This window comes from Ornithorhynchus anatinus, chromosome 4 (assembly GCF_004115215.2).
Source record: "Ornithorhynchus anatinus isolate Pmale09 chromosome 4, mOrnAna1.pri.v4, whole genome shotgun sequence".
Lineage (NCBI taxonomy): Eukaryota > Metazoa > Chordata > Mammalia > Monotremata > Ornithorhynchidae > Ornithorhynchus > Ornithorhynchus anatinus.
In genome coordinates this window covers 37,357,231-37,379,213 of record NC_041731.1, presented here as the reverse complement: position 1 = coordinate 37,379,213, position 21,983 = coordinate 37,357,231, and the positions used below count along the sequence as shown (strand labels likewise).

General features: G+C 47.1%; 1 protein-coding gene across 3 annotated transcripts in view; it reads left to right on the top strand.

Moving 5' to 3' along the window:
* The first annotated feature begins 1,903 nt into the window (after positions 1 to 1,903).
* FAM163B (family with sequence similarity 163 member B) overlaps positions 1,904 to 21,983 on the top strand; it is a 60,697-nt gene continuing 40,617 nt past the window's right edge. The window contains exon 1 of one of the 3 annotated variants that reach the window (XM_029062074.2): positions 1,904 to 2,229. The gene's annotated coding sequence lies outside the window, so the exon portion shown is untranslated. The remainder of the gene's footprint in view (positions 2,230 to 21,983) is intronic. The other 2 variants (XM_029062072.2, XM_029062070.2) reach the window with 2 other exon arrangements.

The window sequence follows — 21,983 nt, the reverse complement described above, 5'->3', positions numbered from 1 at the left end:
GATTAAGTCCACTGTATTCCTCTTCAGAAATGGGTTTTTTAAAATTATCTTGTCATAGAAGTACTGACAGAACCTAATAGTGATATAAGACCGGTTACGTCCTTTAGTCGAAAGAACAGAACGTGTCTCGCTGTGGGCAGGGAACGTATCTACCAACTCTGCTTTACTGCAGCGTGGCTCAGTGGAAAGAGCACAGGCTTTGGAGTCGGAGGTCACGAGTTGGAATCCCGGCTCCGCCACTTGTCAGCTGTGTGACTGTGGGCGAGTCACGTAACTTCTCTGTGCCTCATTACCTCATCTGTAAAATGGGGATTAAGACTGTGAGCCCCACGTGGGACAACCTGATTCCCTTGTGTCTTCCCCAGCGCTTAGAACAGTGCTCGGCACATAGTAAGCGCTTAACAAATACCAACATTATTATTACTCTCCCCAGCACTAAGGAAAATGCACTGCACATAGTAAGTGCTCAATGAATACCATTGATTTAAATAGTATCGGGCTTGATCGGGCTTAATTCGCCACAGAGAAATGTTCACTCCCCTATTCATAGTGACTTTCCTGAGCTCCGGAAAGCTTGGCTAAAGACCCGCTTCTTGGTGAGGGAAAGCCAGCCCCTACCCTGCAGCCTCAGGGTCTAGAGTTCTAGTCTCTGCTGCCGGGGGGCCTTGGACAAGGAATTTTTTTTAAAATGGCATTTGTTACGCGCTTGCTTTGTGCCAGTCACTGTACTAAGCACCGGGGCAGATACAAGCTAATCGGGTTGGACATAGTCCACGTCCTTCATGGGACTCACAGTCTCTAACACCCATTTTACGGATGAGAGAACTGAGGTGAAGAGAAGTGAAGTGACTTGCCCAAAGTCACACAGCAGACATGTGGTGGAGCTGGGATTAGAACCCAGATCCTTCTGACTCCCAAACCCATGCTTTAGCCACTCAGCCACGCTGCTTCCCTTGGCCTCGGTCTCCTCAGCGGGCAGAATGGGTACAGTAATACCACCGTCCCAGCCGGAAGGGTTGACCGGGGCTCTGAAAACGCAAGAATCCCTGGGAAAATACTCACGAGGGCATAAAAACCAGGTGCTCGGGAAGAGACATGGGACTCGGAAACAGCAGGGCCTTGGGAGTCAGAGGTCGTGAGTTCTAATCCCGGCTCCTCCACTTATCAGCTGTGTGACTTTGGGCAAGCCACTTCACTTCTCTGTGCCTCGGTTCCCTCATCTGTAAAATGGGGACGAAGACTGTGAGCCCCACGTGGGACAACCTGATTTCCTCGTCTCCCCCCCGGCGCTTAGACCGGTGCAGGGCACGTAGTAAACGCTTAACGAAGACCATCGCTCTCATGATCGTTATGATTTAACTTCAGCCCAAGAAAGGAGCCGTGGGTCTACCACATTTCTGGGGCCCTCTGACCTGGCGAGACCCACTTTGGAGGCAGCCCCGGGTTCTGGGTTCTAATCCCGGCTCCTCCGCCTGTCTCCGGAGGGACCCCGGGTCGCCCACCCCGGAGAGGAGGGGGAAAGCTCAGCGGCAAGAGCCCGGGCTTGGGAGTCAGAGGTCATGGGTTCGAATCCCGGCTCTGCCACTCGTCAGCTGGGGGACCGGGGGCAGGTCACTTCACTTCTCTGGGCCTCGGTGACCTCAACCGTCCGTCAACGGGGATGAAGACCGGGAGCCTCAAGTAGGACCACCTGACGACCCCGTCTCTCTCCCAGCGCTTGGAACAGTGCTCTGCGCAGAGTAAGCGCTTAACAACTATCGACGTTATTACAAGGGCAGGGCCTGGACGTTAAGAACCATGGACAGAGAGCGGGACCTGGCTGGGAGGGGGGCCGGAGGGGAGTCTCTCCCGCCGTCTCTCCCCGCCCCCCACACTGTGCCCGGCGCTGCGTGCGCGCCCCTTCCCCGCGCCTGGTGCCTGCAGCTCGCCAACCGGCCCTCGGCAGCGGCGGGAGGGGCAGGGGAAGGCTAAACCACCCCACCGGTGGGAGGACCTCTGTCCCCCGGGAGGGAGAGGGCGGGACCTTCGGAGCCACCATTCGCCCCCCAAAATGCCCCCCAGCCGTGACCCGGACCTGATGGGCGGGAGCCACCGCTAGCATCTTTGGGACCGCTGCTGCTCCTGTGCTGCAGCTGCTGCTGCTATTTGGTCTCCCCGTTGCTCTCCTTGCCGGCAGCTCGGACAGAGCTCCCGCTTCCCTGGGACCAAGGACAAATCCCGGGGTTCGAGGTAAGGTCTGGAGGACAGAAAAGCCCAGCCGCGGGGGGCAGAGGGGAAGGGGTGCGAGGGAGGGAGGGGAGGGACTCGGGAGTAGGGATCTGGGACTCTCAAAACCTCAGTCTTGCCAGTTTAGTCTCCAGACCCTCCCCCTCCTCATCCTCCTCCTTCTCCTCTTCTTCCACCCTTCCTCCCCTCCCCGTTATTTGAGGGGGGGGGGATGGTTTTTCCTGCAGTAAACCCCTTCCTGTCCTCGTTGCACCTGCCCACCTCACCCCCTTCTCTGTCTGCCGTCCTTGGGCGCGGGCAGAGCCAACTGGCAGCGAAGAGACGTAACCATCGTTTGACCGGAGCCGATACCGGTTTCTGGGATGATGGAGACTCTTCCCCTTCCCTTTGCGGGCAGGGGAGGGGGACGAACCTAAGAGGCTCGAGATGGCTACACTGCCTGGTACATCCCATTTCCATTAGGACCGAGAGGGAAGAAAACTTTCCCAGCCAGGTGATAGCGGGAGGAAAGTCTGGCCCCATTTCCTCTTCTCCTTTCCAGTACGACGATCTTCCTATGTTTCCCTTCTGGTTCTGCTCAGTCGGTGGGAACTAAATTCCGGATGGGAATTAAAACTATCCCCCGATCGTATGTTACATATTATTAATATCAATATCTGTCTCCCCCTCTAGACGGTAAGTTCCTTGTGGGCAGAGAATGTGTCTACCCACTCTTCTGTGGAGTATTCTCTCCAGGGCTTAGTAATAATAATTGTGGTATTCGTTAAGTGCTTGTTGTGGGCTGAGCACCGTACTGAACACCGGGATGGATACAAGCTCTGTACACAGGGCTCAATAAACACTGATGATGATGATGATGATGATGATGATGATGAGATGATGATGATGATGATTAATGCCCAAGCATTCACTGCCAAGGGTTTACTTTCTCCCTCTTCCCCTCCCCCTGCGTTTGCCTGTGTATGTTCATACAAGGTCATCTGACCTTACTTCAAGGAGGAAGCAGAAGAAAGGGTGAGAAGGAACTCCATCCTCACTCTAAAGGTTGTGTCATTTCAGCTCGCTGGCGGCTCAGGAAACAATTCCTCTTCCCGCTCAAAGAGACCCAATCAATCAAATGCTCGGTCAGTGGTATTTATCCAACACTTACTATGTGCAGAGAACCGTACTTAGAACTTGGGAGCGTACGATACAACAGGGTTGGTAGACGCGTTCCCTGGCCACGAGTCTACAGACTAGGAAAGCGTCAGAAACCCGCCAGAAAAACAATCAGAATCCATACTCTAACTCTCCCTCTGGGGTCTCAGATGCCCTCGGTCAGAGCACTACATTAAGCTCTTGGGAGAATCCGATATAACAGAGTTGGTAGTTGTGATACCTACCCACAAGAAGCTTACAGTCTCCTCATTCATCTATTCAATCGTATTTAATGAGCACTTGCTACGTGCAGAGCACTGTACTAAATACTCGGAAACTACAGTATAGCAACTCCTCAATTCCAGGCCCCTCTGCTCCTCCAGCAAGGCACACCCTCTCCCAGAAAATGTTTGAGCCCCAGACGAGGGAGAAGTCTCTCCCGTGGGACTTGGGATCGAGGTCCCACAGTGCTTCTGTTTGGCTCAATGAGGAAGGAGAGTGAAAACACTGGGATTCCAGCTGGATTAAGGTTGAATGAGAAGAGGTGCCAAGGAGGAAAAAGCAGTGTCACCAAGTCGATAGGGCGACATTGGCCTGGGAGTCAGAAAGACCTGGATTCTAATTCGGACTCCACTATCTGTCTTCTGTGTGACCTTGGGTGAGTCACTTCACTTCTTTGTGCCTCAGTTACTTCATCTGTAAAATGGCGATTAATATTGTGAGCATCATGTGAGACTTGGACTGTGCCCAACCTGATTACTTTTTATCTAACCCACTGCTTAGTACAGTACCTGGCCCATAGTAAGCACTTCATAAATATTCTTCTTATCATTATTATTATTAGCCATAAAAACGGATGAGCACAGTATAAGGTGGTGGGAAAACAAAGGGGAATGAGGGAGAAGTGGCTCTGCTAGTGAATAAGAGTCAGGATGAACAATGTCAGCGGGATGAACAGGCTGCTAGAACGCTGCCAGAGTTAGTCTTCTGCTGGCAGGAGAAGCCTACATGCAACAGGGAAGGAGGACTGGAAAATTGCTTCCAGGGAGGGAGGTAAGAATGTTCTGAAAGGGTTGTTGTTTTCAACTGGATACCCATATCTTCTCCTGCGTGGCTGGCAGATTGAGTTTAGATCAGGCTTGGAAGTGAGAATTGACCACTAAAGATAGTTTTGCAGACAAAGTGAATTAGCTCACGGGAAACTGAATTTCAAACTGTATTGTCCTGATTTCCAGGCTGATCTGGATGGTGAAACCAGGCTTTCTGAAAAGATTGCTCATGCTCTTCCTTAAATTAGAGAGCTAATCAATCGATCAATCCTATTTGCTGACCATTTACTGTGTGAAGAGCACTGTACTAAGCACTAGGGAGAGCACAATATAACAAAGTTGGTAGACGTGTTCACTGTCCACAATGACCTTAAAGTCTTGAGCGGGAAACGGACATTAATATAAATGAATAATTTACAGGTATGTGCATAAATACTGTGGAGGTTGGGCTTTCTGGATCACCGGGCCCAGTCCTCACTGCCTGGTGAGGTTAAGAGGAGGAAGAGGAAAAGGAGGAGGGAATTCTTTGAGGGAGCTGGATTGCATTGTTTTCTCACTTAGGTCCCATTTATTTGGGGGTGGGAGGTTAGGGAAAAAGATCCTAAGAACCTCCCAGCTTCCCATCATGCTTTCCTTCTTCGGTTCACTTTCCCAGGGTTGGGAAAGCAAGCTAGGGAGAACTCTTCAAGGTACTGAACTGAAAGGTAAGCTGAGCAGAAAGATCTGTCCGAGTTACCTAGCCAAGAGTTACGATGGGATTTCTGTAAAATAGTTCAGGTCTCTGCTGCTGTAATTAATGCTTTAAGCTAATGCACACTCAACTTCCTTCCAAAAACAATGGCAGCAAAAGTCTAGTGTGTGAATAATTGCAGTGTTCAGGAGAGGGGGGAAAGAGCCCAGTTATAGAATGGTTTATTGAGTCTCAGTAAATTACATCTGATTTTAAAATCCAGGGTCAAGAGAGAAACAGGAACAAACTCTGGACACTTGTCTCCTTTCTGGGACACTGTCTGTGAATGCAGTTTTCAAGATTGGATTATTTCCAAAAAATGGGTTTCTTACGCAAGCACCCAAGAACCCCGAAGAATGAGCAGGGATGCTGCAATCCCCCTGAGCCATTACTCAGCATGCCTCTATTATAGCAATCAGCCCTGGGGGCTTATTGATCCCTTCGATATTCACCTTAGAAGCCCATGGAGAGGGAGACTAGCACAGATGAAGCACAGAGAAAATGCACCCTTCCTCCCTGCAAAACTCTATTCTGGTTCTGACCCTGTTGGTCCTCGTACTTGAATTTGCATCCTTTGCTCACTCCACCCTCAGCCCCAGAGCACTGGTGTACATATCTGTAATTCATTTATTTACGTTAATGTCTGTCTCCCCATCTAGACTGTAAATGTGTCTGCCAACTCTGTTACAGTACACTCTCCCAAGCACTTAGTACAGTGCTCTGCACACAGTTAACTCTCGACAAATAGAGGAGCAGGAGAGACAGGAACATTTTCTCTCCAAGTTTGAATGCTCTATGGGACACTCCATGGATGCTTTTACATGAGTCAGAGGGAATATTCTGTCTCCAATTCCAGTCTTGTACCCTCTTGCTCCCTTTATTTTTGTTTTGGCTTGTTTTCTGGAGTATTGCATCAAAGGCAGGGGCTCGGCACATAGTAAACGCTTAACAAATACCAACATTATTTTAACCAACTTGGTGTGCTAAAGTGTAAACTATGTTTCTCCCCAGAAGGGACTGCATTTCAGTGCTAGCTGCAGGGTCTCCTGAATGACAACTGTAATTGTTTCAGTTTCTGAAGCCCTCGTAGTGTTAAAAAAAAGTCTGGGGGGGTTTTAATTTATGCAGTTTCTGTCATATAGATGATGACATAGGGAGGGGCATAAAGATGAAAGTGTTCGGCCTCTAAGTGTGTGGGGACTAATGGAACTAAATGGTTAAATATTCTCATTCATTCGATTCATTTATTCAGTAGTGTTTATTGAGGGCTTACTACGTGCAGAGCTCTGTACTAAGTGTTTGGAATGTACAATTCGACAACAGAGACAATCCCTGCCCACTAACGGGCTCACAGTTTAATCACAATTCTCCTCCTATAAACGTCCCCTTCTGCTCTGTGACCCAAGATAGCTGTCACCTCACCTTACTGTTCACCTATCCCTGGGCCACACTCTGATCTCTCTCGCCACCGACCCCTTGCTCACACCCTCCCTCCAACCTTTATTCATTCAATAGTATTTATTGAGCGCTTACTATGTGCAGAGCACTGTACTAAGCGCTTGGGATGAACAAGTCGGCAACAGATAGAGACAGTCCCTGCCGTTTGACGGGCTTACGGTCTAATCGGGGGAGACGGACAGACGAGAACGATGGCAGTAAACAGCGTCGAGGGGAAGAACATCTCGTAAAAACCGATGGCGACTAAATAGAATCGAGGCGATGTACAATTCATTAACAAAATAAATAGGGTAACGAAAATGTATACAGTTGAGCGGACGAGTACAGTGCTGTGGGGATGGGAAGGGAGAGGTGGAGGAGCAGAGGGAAAAGGGGAAAATGAGGCTTTAGCTGCGGAGAGGTAAAGGGGGGATGGCAGAGGGAGTAGAGGGGGAAGAGGAGCTCAGTCTGGGAAGGCCTCTTGGAGGAGGTGATTTTTAAGTAGGGTTTTGAAGAGGGAAAGAGAATCAGTTTGGCGGAGGTGAGGAGGGAGGGCGTTCCGGGACCGCGGGAGGACGTGACCCGGGGGTCGACGGCGGGATAGGCGAGACCGAGGGATGGTGAGGAGGTGGGCGGCGGAGGAGCGGAGCGTGCGGGGTGGGCGGTAGAAAGAGAGAAGGGAGGAGAGGTAGGAAGGGGCAAGGTGACGGAGAGCCTTGAAGCCTAGAGTGAGGAGTTTTTGTTTGGAGCGGAGGTCGATAGGCAACCACTGGAGTTGTTTAAGAAGGGAAGTGACATGCCCAGATCGTTTCTACAGGAAGATGAGCCGGGCAGCGGAGTGAAGAATAGACCGGAGCAGGGCGAGAGAGGAGGAAGGGAGGTCGGAGAGAAGGCCGACACAGTAGTCTAGCCGGGATATAACGAGAGCCCGTAACAGTAAGGTAGCCGTCTGGGTGGAGAGGAAAGGGCGGATCTTGGCGATATTGTAGAGGTGAAACCGGCAGGTCTCGGTAACGGATAGGATGTGTGGGGTGAACGAGAGGGACGAGTCAAGGATGACACCGAGATCGCGGGCCCGAGAGACGGGAAGGATGGTCGTGCCATCCACGGTGATAGAGAAGTCTGGGAGAGGAGAGGACTTTATATATGTCAGACTTTATATCTGACAGACCACCTTTCTCTCCATCATCAAAGCCCTATTCAAATCACATCTCCCCCAAGAAGCCTTTACTGACTAACCTCTCATCTCCTGTCCCTATTTTGCCTCCCTTCAGTGTCGCCTATGCATTTGAGACTCAACCCCCTATCACATGAGAAGCAGTGTGCCTCAGTGGAAAGAGCATGGGCTTGGGAGTCAGAGGTCTTGGGTTCTAATACCGGCTCCACCCGCTTGTCTGCTGAGTGACCTTGGGCAAGTCACTTAACTTCCCTGTGCCTCAGTTACCTCATCTGTAAAACGGGGATTAAGACTGTGAGCCCCACGTGGGACAACCTGATTACCTTATAACTACCCCAGCACTTGGAACAGTGCTTGGCACATAGTAAGCACTTCACAAATACCATCATCATTATTATTATAACTATTATCACTTTTTTAAAAATGGTATTTGTGAAGCCCTTACTACGCACCAGACATTGTACCAAGCACTGGGGTAGATACAAGAGTATCAGATTGGACACAGTCCCTGTCCCCCATAGGGCTCACAGTCTCAATTGCCATTATACAGATGAGGTACCTGGGGCACAGAAAAGTTAAGTAACTTGTTCAAGACCACAGAGCAAACAAGTGGCAGAACCCAGGCCCCCTGACTTCCAGGCCCATGCTCTATCCACTAGGCTACACCTCTTATATCCCTATCTTCTTACTTGGTTGCCTTACTGTCTCCCACACTAGAACATAAGATGCTTGATAGCAGGAATCATGCCTACTTGTTCAATTGTAAGTGCTCAATAAGGTCATAGCAAGACCAAATAGGAAGCAGAGTGATCCAAATTCCCAGCAGACTCTTTTCCTCAAAGAGCAGGTTTCTGTTGGCTTCACCTGAAATGAATCCGTGATTTAGCTTTCAGTTGACCTGTTTGCTTTCAGGTGGTTTTTAATGGGGCAAATTTTTAAGTCCTTCTGTAGGTCGATCTGTCTCTGAATGAGCCCTTGGGGATATCTTAGCTCCATGGAAGACCTCTTTTCCAGGATAATGCTCAGCATCGGTTCAACCATTCAGGGGAAATTTCTCCATCAAGAGGTAAAAGCTACTTGGGAAAGGATAGTGCAAGGGTCCTAGGAAAAGGGGATGCTCCTGGATTCCACGTGGAAGCCAACAGGGCAGCAAATCAATGATTGACATCTCCCCATGGCTGTCACTGCAAAGTCCTCCTATTACAATCTCGCTGTGATCGAATTGGATCCCCATCCAATTAGCTTGCCCCTGGAGCATTCTCAGAACCAGGCAGAGCAATGCACAGGTGGAATCTGGATTTACCATTCCTGAAATGAAGAATGCTCAGGGCATGGAATGGAATCCGTTGCTTGAATTAGACTGAAAGCAACTCCAACCCCATGTTGAGAAGCAGCGTGGCTTAGTGGAAAGAGCCCGGGCTTTGGAGTCAGAGATCATGAGTTTGAATCCCAACTCTGCTACTTTTCGGCTGGGTGACTGTGGGCAAGTCACTTAACTTCTCAGTGCTTCAGTTACCTCATCTGTAAAATGGGGATGAAGACTGTAAGCTTCATGTGGGACAACCTGATTACCCTGTATCTACCCCAGCGCTTAGAACAGTGCTCTGTACATAGTAAGCGCTTAACAAATACCAACATCATTATTATTATTATTATGTTCAGGCCAGCCCCCTTCCCCTCCCCCCACATCCAACCATGGGCCAACCACTGAGCTGGGATCTTCTGGAAAAGTCACGATTTCCATAACCTCCCATGGACAGAACTGATTCGGTGGGAGAAGATTGACATCAAAGTCCAGGAATCGGCAGCATCCTAAGCCTGAGGGGAACTGCTATGTTTTGCTCACATATTCCACTGCGTCATCTTGACCTTAGATTCTTGCACTGGGGCAGCTAGCAGCCCCATCTAACTCCACTGGGAAAACTCTGACTGAGCTCTGTGAGAAAATTGGAGGGGGTGGGGTTTGCCCAAGCCTGATGTCTTCAAGACACTCCCTACCCCCAGTCTCCCTTCAGGTTTTCAATGAATTAATCAGTCAATCAATCGTATTTAGTCAATCATATTTAATCAATCATATCATATATATTGAGTCCTTACTACATGCAGAGCACTGTAACAAGTGCTTGAAGAATACAGTATAACAATACTACAGAGTTGGCAGACATATTTTCTGCCCCCAACGAGTTTACAGTCTAGAGGGGCTGACAGACATTAATTTAAATAAATAAATTACAGATAGTCTGTAAGTGCTGTGGGGCTGACGGAGGGTGAATAAAGGGAGAAAGTCAGGGCAATGCAGAAGAGAGTGGGAGAAGAGGAAATGAGGACTTAGTCAGGGAAGGCCCCTTGGAGGAGATGTGGCTTCACTAAGGCTTTGAAGGTGGGGAGAGTAATTATCAGATATGACGAATGCCTTGGAATTCTTTGATCAGACTTTATTACAAGTAATCCTTTTGTGCCATTCGTTAAACGCTTACTCTGTGCCAAGCACTGTACTAAGCACTGTGGTAGATACAAGATAATCCGGTCAGATACAGTCTCTGTTCCATTTGGGGCATTCAGGTTAAGGAAGATGGAGAACAAGTTCATTCATTCTTTCATTCATTTGTATTTATGTGAGTGCTTACTGTGTGCAGAGCACTGTACTAAGAACTTGGGAAAGTACAATACAACAATAAACAGTGGCATTCCCTGCTCTCAACAATCTTACAGGCTAGAGGGGGGAGATAGACATCAATACAAATAAATAAAATTACAAATATGTACACAGTGTCGTATACAAGTGCTGTGGAAGACGGGGGAGGGAGCGGGGGGAGAACAAAAGGAACAAGGGGTGATGCAGAAGGGAATGGGAGATGAGGAAAAGTGGGACTTAGTCTGGGAAGTCCTCTTGGAGGAGATGTGCCTTCAGTAAGGCTTTGAAGTCGGGAGATAGTAATTGTCAGATTCAAAGGGCTATCCAGGCCAGAGGCAGGATGTGGACTAGGGGTTGGTGGCAAGACAGGTGAGATTAAGGTATAGTAAGAATGTTAGCACTAGAGGACCAAAGTGTATGGGCTGGGTTGTAGAAGGAGAGAAGCAAGGTGAGGTAAGCGGGGGCAAGGTGATGGATTGCTTTAAAGCCAATGGTGAGAAGTTTTTGATTGATTCAGTGGTGGATGGACAATCACTGGAGTTTTTTGCAGAGGGGAGTGACATGTTCTGAACCTTTTTGTAGAAAAATGATCCGGGCAGCAGAGTGAAATATGGACTGGAGTAGGGAGAGGCATTTTACAGATGAGGAAACTGAGACATGGAGAAGTCAAGTGACTTGCCGAAGATCACATAGCTGACCGTGCCTTGGAAAGGGTAGTTCATTGTTGCTGTTAGAGGACGCTGGCCAAGGACCCAGAACTGTCCCTGCTTTTGCCCCAGGAGGTCCCCACAAAGCTCCCCTCTGCTCAATAAATACGATTGAGTGAATGAATGAATGAACGTTCGGCCCCAGAAGTCTAGAAGAGACTGTAAGCTCATTGTGCATAGGGAATGTGTCTGTTTTTGTTGTACGGTACTCTCCCAAGTGCTTAGTACAGTGGTCCACACACAGTAAGTGCTCAATAAATATGATTGAATGAATGAAAGTCTCGGTTCCTTGGGTGCTACAGAAAAGCACCGAGATGAGCCAGTGGGAGTTTCCCCTCTTTAGTCCAGGACTTGGAAAGCCAACATGCTCATGGGTTTAAGCTCAAGTTTATTTCTGCACCCCTGAAGAGACAAACCTGGGCTCAGGGCGCAGCCCCTTATCTAGAATCGATTCCCCCATCTCTTCTTTGTTGCCTGCGTCCAGGCAGGTGAAGAATTTTCACGCCACCTGCCTGAACTAAGGCGAGAAGGATAAAAAAACAGGATACTGGTGGACTCTCTGGATACCGGCTTCACAGGAACATATCATCCTGTTGGTGTGACAGAGCCAAGTGAGCTTCGGGTCACATGAGCAGGTTGAATATAAAACCTTTTTTCTTCCTGCCCAGGACACCATTCTACTTAATAATAATAATAATAATGTTGGTATTTGTTAAGCGCTTACTATGTGCCGAGCACTGTTCTAAGCGCTGGGGTAGACATAGGGGAATCAGGTTGTCCCACGTGGGGCTCACAGTCTTCATCCCCATTTTACAGATGAGGGAACTGAGGCACAGAGAAGTTAAGTGACTTGCCCACAGTCACACAGCCGACAAGTGGCAGAGCTGGGATTCGAACTCATGAGCCCTGACTCCAAAGCCCACGCTCTTTCCACTGAGCCTCGCTGCTTCTCTACTTGTCATGGTGATGGTTGTCCACACAGTGTACACACTGACCTGGGTAATCTCACTTGGAACAAGGGCCCTAAGAGTGAAAGAAGATGAAGATGTTGAAAAGGGTTGCTCACACACTGGCTGATGAAACCAGCACAAGGCACAAGAGGAATCTAGGAAAAGTCTCCATGTCCCTCTAGTGTCAGTTTTTATTATTTTGCCAAAATTATATCAGGGAGAAACTGAAGGGTTTGGGGAGGAAAAAGAGAAATTACCCCAAAACTCCACCAAGAATAATAAAATCGAGTATAACCTACTGACTGTATTTGGTAATCATTACCAGCAGCATTTAACATTTGCTAAGGACCACACTTATCAGTTGTTTAAGTATCATGTTTATATCAAGTTTTCAAATGGCATTTGCTTGGTTATTTGCTGCTGTAAGTTTACAAATGTTTTATTAGTTTTAGTTTTATTAGCTACGACAGGAGGAGACTGAAAAATCATTTTCAGATAAAATAAACATAAGCATTTTTCAAATTTGGGCTCAGAAAATCCCTTGACACACTGGCTTCACAGTGGGCAAAGTAACAATGTAAACTGTTATCTGTGGGCACTGCAATGCAAAGTAAGAAAACATTTGATCCTGTAACATGCTTCGGGTTCTCTTGCTTTAACACACGTCCTAGAACTTGTGCCTATGTTTCCTTGGAAACTATGTTGTCCTTAAGCGTTTTAATACATAAATTCTCAACAACAGTGCCCTGCAGTGTGCCCTTCCAGTCCAGATCTAGAAGGGAATTATTTCTTTAAAATAAGATCTAGCCTGCACTTTTGGGGGTTTTTTGTATTTGTTAGGTGTGTACTATGTGCCAGGAACTGTCCTAAGCACTGAGGTAGAAAAAAAGGTTGGGTACAGTCCATGTCCATTAGAAGGCTCAAAGTCTTAATCCCTACTTTACAGAGGAGGTAACTGAGGTACAGAGGAAGTGAAGTGACTTGCCCAAGGTCACACAGCAGACAAGCAGCAGAGCCAGGATTAGAACTCAGGTCCTTCTGACTCCGAGGCCAGTGTTGTACCCGTATGGTCATACTGCTTCCCTACAAGCTACAACCGAACAAACAGCTTCCTTCCCAGCCTGTAGGGTACATTAGAAACTCCAAACCTTCTGTTATTTACCTGTGTTTGGAGTTTGTTTAGTTAAAAATCAATCATTATGTAAAGAGCTTATGCTTGCCGCGAGGCCATTTACATAAGAATAAAGCCAACTTTAATTTTACCTTTCTGGAATTTCCCTCATGAGATCTCCCACTAATTGCTAACAAATTTCAATTAAAAATAGGAGAACAACTCAGCCTCTTGAATGATCACTGTTGTTTTCATCTGTTTCTGAGGGAAGTGATATTGACTTTAATAGCATCTTTTCTCCCTGAAAGTCATAGGACATTAAATGAGAATTGCTAATTCATATTCAAAAATTGCTTTCTAGAAGAAGTACAGGAGATTATGTTGGAAGAAAGTTGGGGATTTTAGTAATGTCTGTCTCCCCCTCTAGATAGTAAGCTTCTTGAGGGCAGAGATCACGTCTACCGACCAAATTGTGTTGTTCTCTCCCAAGTGCTTAATACAGTGCTCGGCACCCGGTAAGTGCACAATAAAAGCTACTGATTGATTGTTTGGGATGGAAATAGGGGTTGGAGATGGTGGCATACATTGTGTATTAAGAGGCTGTGGTTAAGTATTTTGGGGTGTGGTGTGTATTGGATGTTGAGAGAGAGTTTGGATGGATTCATGTGTGCGGTCAGTCGATGATTGATTTATCAGTCAATCGTATTTATTGAGCACTTACGGCCTACAGAGCAGCGTTCTAAGCACAGAACAAAAGGCAGACACTTTCCCTGCCCACAGAGAGCTTACAGTCTAGAGGGAGAGACAGATGGTAATACAAATGAATAAATAAATCGGTGTATATGTGTTATAGTGTTATAGAAATTTGGATAACGTGTAGGGTGCGTGATGGGATGGTTGTGTGTATCTGTGGCGTATTTGAGTGGAGGGTGTTTTGCAGTTTGGATATCGGGTGTGTGTTTGAAGTTTTATATAGTCTGCGGTTTTTGTGTCTGCCCAGTGCATACCATGCATAGTTAAGCCTTGTGAGGAAACCTGTTTCTCATAGAAAACCTTGCCCCTTTCAGTGGAAGGGTGCTCACTCTGGAATAGAATGCTCTAATCATCTTACAGCGGCACTTCAGCCCTCCACAGCAGTCAAAAACCAGGAGACAAAGAAGAATTTAAACTATCAGATTGTTATGCCAGTGCTTAAATTCTCATCTGGTGTGTTCACAGGGTTAATACCACTTCTCACACCTCTGAATCTTTAATGGCTGCAAATCTGGGCGATTTTTTTTTATCTCATTTGCAAGATGGACTCTTAACTTGCCCTCATTCACTTATAAGTGGCTGGGCTCAATTTTTTTTCTGAAAGGGAAAATTGATCAAATAAAAATTGCTCCCAGCAGGAACTTGCCTCTCCGTCAATCCCCAGTGACTGCTCTGGGCACAAGAGTTGCAACGTTTGCAATAGAATGGCTGACTCAACCCCACAATAGTGACTTTTGGGAAGAGGGATGGGGCAGTGCCGTAGCCTTGAAAGCTATCAGGTCAGCTCAGGTGACAAGCCGTTGCGTACAGACCCCACACAGTCTTGGCTCGAGGATTATTTACTTCTTCAAGGAGTCATTCATTCATTTAGTTGCATTTATTGAGGGCTTACTGTACTAAACGCTTGGAAAGAACAATTCGGCAACAAATAGAGACTATCCTTACCCAGCAATGGGCTCCCAGTCTAGAAGAGGGGAGGCAGACAACAAAACAAAACAAGTAGACAGGCATCAATAGCATCAATATAAATAGAATTGTATTCTATTATAATTATATGCCAGGCCCACATGGTATAAACTGTCATTTCCATAACATCTGGGGGAAAAAATTTCCTTCTGAGTTCACTTCCATTACCACAAACTGGGATTCTCTTCTGTATACTGAAGAAAAGCAGTGTAGCCTGGTAGAAAGAGCTCTGCTTTGAAAAATCAGAAGATTTGGGTTCTCGTTCTGGCTAGTCTGCCAGTTGCCTGCTGTACGATCTTGGGTACATCACTTTATTTCTTTGCGCTTCAGCTTTCTCATCTGTAAAATGGGGGATTCAATACATCTTCTCCCTGTTACCAAAATTTTAACCCCACTGAGGGACAAGGCCTGAATGTGACCAACCTAATAATGTTGGTATTTGTTAAGCGCTTACTATGTGCCGAGAACTGTTCTAAGCGCTAGGGTAGACACAGGGGAATCAGGTTGTCCCACGTGGGGCTCACAGTCTTCATCCCCATTTTACAGATGAGGTAACTGAGGCACCGAGAAGTTAAGTGACTTGCCCAAAGTCACACAGCTGACAAATGGCCGAACCGGGATTTGAACCCATGACCTCTGCCTCCAAAGCCCGTGCTCTTTCCACTGAGCCACGCTGCTTCTCTGATTATCTTGGATCTACCTCAGCATTTAGCACAATGCTTGGCATCTAATAAGCACTTAACAAACACTACAATTGTTATTATTAACATTATTAATCAATAGATGGTATTTCTGAGTGCTTACTGTGGGTAAAATACAGTACTAAGCTTGGGGGAGCACTATATAATAGAATTAGCAGACGTTCCCTGCACATAATGGATTTACAGCCTAGAGGGATAGATTATTGCATTTGTTTATTACTCCATATGTACCAAGCATTATACTAAGAGTTGGGTACATGCAAGATATGCAGGTCCCACATGAGACTCACAGTCTAAGTAGGAGGGAGCACAGGCACTGAATCTCTGTTTTGCAGATGAGGAATCTGAGACACAGAGAATTTAGGCGAATTGCCCATGATCATACAGCAGGCAAGTGGCAGAGCCTGAATTAGAACCCAGATCCTCTCACTCCCAGGCCTGAGCTCTTTCCACTAGGCCACAATTAGTAATGCATTCTCTGGATTTACCAGGCAGTGTACCCATCAAAATGTATCCTCTCCCCTCCTTAAAGCTGAGATCCTTTCCCTGAGGCTCCTTTAAAATGAGTCCACCTGGCCCCTGAAGCTCTGAACCTTGAAATGTAGTCCCTCCAAAAACTGGGAGCAAAGGGTGAAACAGCAGGCAGCCTTAATGCTTTTCACCTGTAGAAGCTATTAACTCATTTTTCTTGCTGGTGGTGGAATCAGATCAAACATCAGGACCCTGAATTAGGAATGCCCAGGACTCCAGCTGGATCCTTTATATTGATGATTGTCTCCCCCTCTAGACTATCAACTCATTGTGGGCAAGGAATGTGTCCACCAACTCTGTTATATTGTACTCTCCCAAGCTCTTAGTACAGTGCTCCGCACACAGTAAGCGCTCAAAAAATACAATTGATTGACTGGACCGTCATGTGACACCCCCCCCCCACCATCATAAGGGGGTCTGCCATCTCTGAGTCCCCAATTTGGCCACAGAGGGGAATAAATCAAAATGACAGCCCTTCTCGACCTCCCCAATTGAGCTCCCAAGAAGGTGCTTGAAGGTGCTGAGGGAAATGAGCTCACTTTCCTGTGACTTTCCGGCTTCTCTTTTTCAATCATTCATTCATTCAATCATATTTATTGAGCGCTTACTGTGTGCAGAGCACTGTACTAAGCACTTTATTGTGTATCAGTGGTATTTATTGAGCACTGCCTGAGCTTAATACAGAAGAGTAGGTACTCATGATCCCTGCCTGTGAGGAGCTTATTTTCTCTAAACTAAATGCTTTCACTATTGAATAATCTACCTGTGGCTTTCCAAAGGGAACCACATGATTAATACCAGGTTCATGCCTCTTTCCTTGGGGAAGATTTGATGTTCCTCCTTCTGGGCAAACATATTCTGTTGACCTCTTCTGTTATATTCAGTTCTCGATGACCCCTCTGCCTCCTGTCTCTCCCCTCTTCAATCCATATTTCACTCTGTTGCCCAGATCATTTTTCTAAAAACTGCTCAGTCCATACTTCTCCATTCCTCAAAAATCTCCAGTGGTTGCCCATCCACCTCCCCATCCAACTACAACCCAGCCTGTCCACTTCACTCCTCTAATGATAATCTTCTTACTGTCCCTTGATCTCATCTATCTCACTGCCAACCCCTTGCCCATGTTCTGCCTCTGGTTGGAACACTATCCCTCTATAAATCTGACAGACAATTAGTCTTCCCCCATTCAAAGCCTTAATGAAAGCACATCTCCTTGAAGAGGCCTTCCTTGACTAAGCCCCCCTTTCCTCTTCTCCCACTCCTTTCTGCGTCTCTGTGACTTGCTCCTTTTGCCCTTCCCCCCTCCCAGCCCCATAGAACTTATGTACATATCTGTCATTTATTTATATTAATGCCTGTCTTCCCCTATCCTACACTGAAAGCTCACTGTGAGCAGGGAATGTGTCCGTTTATTGTTCTATTGTACTATCCCAAGCACTTAATACAGTGCTCTGGACATGGTAAGTGTTCAATAAATTAGGCTGAATGAATGACCAAATTAATGAATGAAAGGCCAGTCAACTACTTGATGACATTGCTGGGGGAGTCCCCAAGAAAGCAACTAGATGAGGTCCAGTAGGAGGGGGTCCAGCGGGCAATTCCCCTGACCTGAATCTTCACTCTCTACCTTTCTCTGCAGGCAGGGTTCTGGGCTCCAGAGGGGAAATAAAGAAATGAGGCAAACCAGTTGGTATTAGCCAGGGCTGAACCTGCATCTCGGCGAGAATAACTTCAAACCGTAGCTATGGAAACTCCCCGCAGCTTTGGGTTTTGGGGGCTTTTTGTTTTTCTTTCAACAGACTGGAATTTCTATCTTGCACAAAATATCTCAGGGTTATTCTTAACCCTCCAGTATTAAAATGATTATTCAGGAAGAGCTTAGTGCAACTCTTCCCTATGCTTTTATTGAGGGGGTGGATGTGCCTGTGGTTTTCTGTTCTTTGCTACAAGAGCCTAGAGACAGGTTGGCTTAGCACTAAAAGGTTTGGCAGAGGGATGGGAGTTATTAATGACCCTGTCTCCTTTCCAAACTCATCAAGCTTAATTAATGAAACTGGCCTGAGCCTCTGGTTTCTCCGCGCTTTCTCGCCCACAGAGGACAGCAATCCTGGGTCCGGATGTGACTGAACTCTCTTTAAGGGGAAGGGGGAGAGCCTGAACTCTGGATCTGGCCCTCGCTGAAAGCTTAGAATAAGATGCCTGTTAATTGGCATCTCCGGCTGGGTAGCTGCCAAGACTACCAATGAACAGCAGAATTCAAAGGGAGAAAGGCCTAGTGGAAACAGCACGAGAATCAGGTGACCCGAACCCTAATCACTGCTCTCGGTGCTCAAATCTTGTCTCTCCTGAGACCTACCTCAAGCCCTCATTCATTCACTCAACCATATTTATCGAGTGCTTGCTACAGTAGTAGTCAGATAAGGTAGGAGGAGGCGTGGTGATTAAGTGCCTTAAAGCCAACAGTAAGGAGTTTTTGTTTGACGTGAAGGTGGATGGGCAACCACTGGAGTTTCTTGAGGAGTGGGGCAACATGGTCTGAACATTTTTGAAGGAAAACAATTTGGGCAGCAGAATGGAGTATGGACTGGAGTGGGGAGAGACAGGAGTCAGGGAGGTCAGCAAGGTGGCTGATACAATAATCAAGGCGGGTTAGGATAAGTGCTTGCATTAATGTAGTAGCAGTTAGGACCGAGAGGAAGGGCGGAATGTAGCGATGTTGTGAAGGTGGAAGTGACAGGATTTAGTGATGGCCTGACTACGTGGGTGGAACGAGAGGGAGGAGTCAAGGATAATGCCAAGGTTACAGGCTTGTGAAACAGGAAGGGTGGTGGTGGCATCAACAGTGATGGGAAAGTGAGCGGGAGGACATGGTATGGGTGGGAAGATAAGAAGTTCAGTTTTAGCCATATTAAGTTTGAGGTGACGAGCGGACCTCCAAGTAGAGATGTTTTGAAGGCAGGAGGAAACGTGAGACCGCAGAGAGGGAGAGAGATCAGGACTGGAGATGTGGATTTCACTGACACTCTCCCCTCCTGGTTCTCCTCCTATCTCTCTGGTCACTAATGCTCAGTCTCTTTCATGGGCTCCTCCGCTACCTCCCATCCCCTAACTGTGGGTGTCCCTCAAGGTTCAGTTCTGGGTCCCCTTCCTTTCTCCATCTTCACCCACTCCTTTGGAAAATTCATTTGCTCACACGGCTTCAACTATCACCTCTATGCTGATGACACCCAAATCTACATTTAGATCTACATCTACATATCCATATCCTTTCCCATCTGCTGATATTACCTCTCCTCCAAAAGCCCTTCCCTAATTTTTATTTTATATGTGTTCTTATGGCATTTGTTACGTGTTTGTTTTACGGTAATTATTGGGCACTTACTATGTGTCAAACACTGTTCTTGGCGTTAGGGTAGGTATAATTTAATTAGGTTGGACACGGTCCCTGTCCCAAATGAGGGCTCACAGTCCTAAGTAGGAGGGAGAAGAGATATTGAATCCCCAATTTACAGTTGAGGAAACTGAGGCACAGAGAAGTTAAAAGACTTGCCCAAGTTCACACAGCAGTCAATCGGCAGAGCAACTGGAAGAGCCGGGATTAGAACACAGGCCTGTGACCTTTCCACTAAGCCATGCTGTTATGTGCCAGGCAGGGTACTAAGCGCTAGGGTAGATCCAAGCTAATCAGGTTGGACACAGTTCATGTCCCACATGGGGCTCCCAATCTTGACCCCCATTTTGCCGATGAGGTAATTGAAGCACATAGAAGTGAAGTGGTTTGCCCAGGGTCATACAACAGACAAGTGGCATAGCCGGAATTAGAACCCCCGCCCTTCTGACTTCCAGGCCTGTGCTCTATACACTAGGCCACACCTAATTAATCTCTCTTTGCTGTGTGACCTTAGGCAAGTCTCTCTGCCTCCATTTCCTCATCTGTAACATGGAGATCCCTGCTCTCCATCCTTCTTAGACCGTGGAGAAGGGGTGGTGTCTAATCAAGTAATTAATAGTATCCACTATGAGTGCCTGCTGTGTGCAGAGACATTTGGACAAGTACAGTAGAGTGAGGAGGCACGGTTTCGGCCTTCACAGAGCTTGACCAGATTATTTTGCATCTACCGCAATGCTTAGCCTCTAAAAAAGTGCTTCATAAATACTGAAGATGTGAGAGAGGAGCAGAACTAAGAATTGGACCTTGAAGTCCCCTCCCCAGCTTCGTGTATGGATGCCATGTCCCATTCTCTCCGACTGCAGCCCTCTTGTATGGGCCCGTTTCACAGCATGGCTTAGTGTAAAGAGCAGGGGCTTGGGAGTCAGAGGTCGTGGGTTCTAATCCTGGCTTTGTCACTTGTCACCTGTGTGACTTTAGGCAAGTCGCTTCACTTCTCTGTGCCTCAATTCCCTCATCTGTAAAATGGGGATTAAGATTGTGAGCCCCATCTGGAACAGCCTGATTACCTTGCATTGGGGAAGCAGCATGGCTCAGTGGAAAGAGCCTGGGCTTCGGAGTCAGAGGTCATGGGTTCGATTCCCGGCTCTGCCACTTGTCAGCTGTGTGACTGTGGGCAAGTCACTTCACTTCTCTGTGCCTCAATTACCTCATCTGTAAAATGGGGATTAACTGTGAGCCTCACATGGGACAACCTGATTACCCTGTATCTACCCCAGCGCTTAGAACAGTGCTCTGCACATAGTAAAGGCTTAACAAATACCAACATTACCCCAGCATTTAGAACAGTGTTTGACACACAGTAAGCACTTTAGAAATACCATCATTACTATTATTATTATTATTGTTTGTTCCCCCTTTGGAAGGACAGGGAAGATGGCTTTGGGTTCTCGGGTAAGAATTCTCCCCCTAGGAATAAAAATGAGTGACCTAAGTGATCCCAGGGAAGCAGAAGACAGTGCTTTTCAGCCATATGGGGCCATTTGGCCAAAGAGCAGAGAAAGAACTTCAGGCAGATCCTGGCCCGGGAGTTCACAGACACATCTCTCTCAGGCAGCCCAGAGATTCATCTGAATAGTGAATTCAATAGACACAGCAGACAGGGAAGCAGGGCTAGAGAAGCAAGGATAGGGGAGCAGGAGTGACCCTTGACCTATGCCCAGTTTCTGGGATCACCAGCTGGGGCCCTCGTAGGGTTTTTATGCACCTTTAAGCCCTTGTGGAATCCACCAGGAGCCGTTTGATCCCCAAACCCCAAACCGAGGCTGCTCATGATGTTCAGGCGGAGGAGGGTTTGAACAGTGAGCAAGTTCTGGTCCAGTACCTGACCTTGAAGTGCTAAACTAGAAGTGCCCATTCCCCCTTATCTTTTCCCTGACCTCCCTCGGGCATCACCCAGTGATTCAGGGGATCGCCAGTGAGACAAAGAGAGTGAAGAATGACTGGCAAGATGAAGGTCTCTTTATGCACTGAAGCATGCCCTTCCTTTAAAAAACAATAATCATAATATTTATTAAACATTTACCGTGTACCAAGCACTGTACTAAACACTGGGGCAAGATACAAGCCAATTCATTCAGTCGTCCTTATTGAACGCTTATTGTGTGCAGAGATAATCAGGTCAGACACAGTCTCTGACCCACATCTAAGTAGGAAACTAAGTAGGAATGAGAATAGGGATTGAACCCCCAATTTACAGATGAGGAAATGGAAGCCCAGAGAAGTTAAGTGACTTGGTCAAGGAGAAGTAGCAAGCAAATGGCAGAGCTAAATATTCCCAAAATGTTGTGGGTGTAAGTGATGACACAATGCAATCAGAATAGTCTTTCCCCTGGGGATATATTCCATAGCTCATTCTCACCGAGATGACTAGAGGGAAGCTGGTCTCCAAGGATCCACCCCGTGTCCTCCTCAGAGACCTGCT